Here is a 3,200-nt window from a genome sequence, read left to right on the forward strand (position 1 = left end):
AAGGAGGCAACCAAATTCAGTTTTGGCTTTGTACTTTGAGCCATTACACCTTCCACATGTCAAACACTTTCTCCATACAAATTATAACGAGAAAACCTTATTCTTTGGAAGTGTAATGAGCATTAATATGGTTTTGCATGATATGCAACAAACCTAAGTTATATCTTTTGCTTATAAGGCTAAATTTCAAGTCAATTAAGTAGGTTCATTATCTTAAAATATCTTCAATATCGGTTTAATGGGCAAAATTAGTTAAAATTTATGCCTAATAAGCAACATACCTAAATTCTAACTTTTGCATAAATTCTCGTTAATTGAACAAGTTCACTATTTTAAAATATAGCGAATGTCTGTCTTATGGCCAAAATTTAGAATTTTCTAAAGTAGGGGCTCTTTTTATTAAAATTTGTTAACTGGAGTATAAAAGAATCAAGACCACCCTTTATGAAGGTCATTTATGTTACTCTTTTTTTTCTATGGGGGACAAAATGTCAAAGACCCACCCATGTTAGGGTCATTTCTCAAGTTGAACCTTTGCTTCACCCTTACTTCATACTTGGGCCTCTATAGTTCATAAATAGAAAAAACTACATATTGTAAGACAAATATATGCTATATATTTATTATATATAATTATAGTTTTAAAAATTTATAATTCACAGCTATATAATTCATTTAATAGCTATTTTTCAATTTAAAAATTCATCTATCAATTAGTGTATTTCTAGGCTTAATTTTAGGCATTGTATTTATCAATTATCTATTTTTCCTCCTTTCTCTCACCAAATAGGTGTATAACTTCAAATTAACACATTTTTTCCTCTTTCATGTATGGCTATTTTTCTTCTTCTTTTCTTCTATGGATGGTTCTTTCGAATTCTTTTATAATTCAAACTTAACGACGTTGCGCTTCCTCTCTTTCTCAATAAACCGTTGTCATTATTAGCTTGAGATGATTTTTACAAATCTTCATTGTAACCATGAAAGAAAGTTTTGAAGCTTAAAATTCAAATTACGGGGTTATGAAATTGTTCCTAAAATTAATGTGTGGTGTCTTTTAAAGATTGAATATATCACGAGAAGTTCATATCTCGAATTTGAGGAATTTTAAGTGCAAATTTGAGGCAAATTTGGGGACTTTTCATGTAATCAAATGCACGTGTATATGCATTCTATTCATGTATCAGTGTACATGTATATGCATTGTATTCATGTATTTATTCACTATTATTGAATCAAATGTATTTGTTTGTATCTGCTATTGATTACACATTTGTATTAATGTATCAAGTGTATCTATTCCCTGTTTTTCATTTTGTATCAATGTATTGTGTATCTTGCTACTTGTTATAAATTTGTATCAACGTATTCCACTCCATTAGTTCTTTGTTTCACATTTGTATCATGTATATGAGTGTATTTTTGTTCACTATTATACATTTACATCAATGTATTTTAGTATTTCTACAGTGTATTCATTACCGGAATGCATTTATATCAATGTATTTGAGTATTTCTATAGTGTATTTATTACCAGAATGCATTTATATCAATGTATTTGAGTATTTCTATAGTGTATTCATTACCAGAATGCATTTATATCAATGTCGTATCAATACATTCAAGTGAAAAGAGAGTCTATAACAAAAAAATAATAATTATGTATCCAAGTTGTATCAGTAATAGTTAGTGATACAACGAAATTAATGAAGAAGAAAAAATCTTTTAGTGCAATCCTTTTTTTTTAATGAAAAAGATAGTGAGATTTCTTAATTCCATTAATCATGGAAGATTGAGATATAAAATTAAAATTTTCTTTTTAAAAAGATACTGCACAATTAATGCATTGCATTAGATATTTTATTTATATTCCAAATAACTTTGAAAAAAACAATACATTTAGTATCAAACAATAATTTAACTATGAATTGTAATTAGCAAAAGTATAACTAAAAAGGTCTAATATTAAGGAAAAATTAGCTATATAGTCATAATACCTAACATATTTAGTCAAAACGACAACACTTTAAAATATTTATTTAAAATGATAGAATGTCAATATTTTCAAAAATAATTTGTATTCACATTTTATTATTTGTATTTCCTTTTATTAATCAAAAGAGTCCATAATTGGATCAAACTCTAACCAATAACATATTAAAAATAAAAAACAATTACAAAACTATCCATTAATATCTTCCCACATCTTAGACGTTTCCCACCTTTCACGTTTCGCAATTAAAGTTTTTGTTTTCCCCCAATTTTCACGTTCTTAAATTCTCTTTCTTCAAGTTTTTTGCTCACATTGAAACACAAGGTATTCAAAGCTCGATTCTTCAACAAAATTGGTGGATTAATTCAAGGGATTAATCGGTTGGTAAACAAAATCTAGAGATTAATTCAAGAAATTTTGAATTTGGTAAAGGTAATATCGATTAGTTATTTAGATTTCTTTTGATTTGTTTTCAATATCACCGTCTATGATTTTATTTAGAATTGTACATATTACGGATTTTCAGTTAATTTTTTTGATTTTTATTCAAGTTTGTTTACATATTCATCTAATATTTATGTATTTCAGATTTTTAGTCGTTTAAACAATTTTTTTCTAATTTCGTTTTAATATTTTAGAAATTCCTCCAAGACGTGATTACTAGCATATGAATGGTGGTTAGAATCTCTTCGTGGTATTGGCACTAAGGGATCTGGGATCAATTTCAATGGCCCCATTAAAGGTGCCACAAGTTTCCCCAAGTTATTCTTACGGCAATTGCTTTCAATAGAACTTTGTGGCATTGGTTTGAATCGGCTATTGCAGTTGAGGCAAAGGCTATGTACAATACGAGATTCATTTCAATATGGATGCTAAATTGTATGTCAAATTGATCTGTAGTTCTTGAAGAATCATATTTGTATTCATTTATTTTTTTCACAGTGTAATGTATTTTTTTTCAGAATTTTATATCCTTTCCTAAATTGTATTCATTCCAATATATATGTGTATTTGTATTCATTATGATTTCATGTTTGGGTTTGTAAAATGACATTTGTATTTCTTTATTAGTTTGTATTCATTCTAATAAGTATGCCAAATGAAATACAAATTATTAAAATTTCGTTGACAAACAACTTTGGAAGAAGAATTCCCAACTCAAACTTCGATATAATCGGTGTTCTCCAAAACTGAAACTTTCTTTTTT

Source organism: Solanum tuberosum, unplaced genomic scaffold, assembly GCF_000226075.1.
Source record: "Solanum tuberosum cultivar DM 1-3 516 R44 unplaced genomic scaffold, SolTub_3.0 scf00085, whole genome shotgun sequence".
Taxonomy (NCBI): Eukaryota; Viridiplantae; Streptophyta; class Magnoliopsida; order Solanales; family Solanaceae; genus Solanum; species Solanum tuberosum.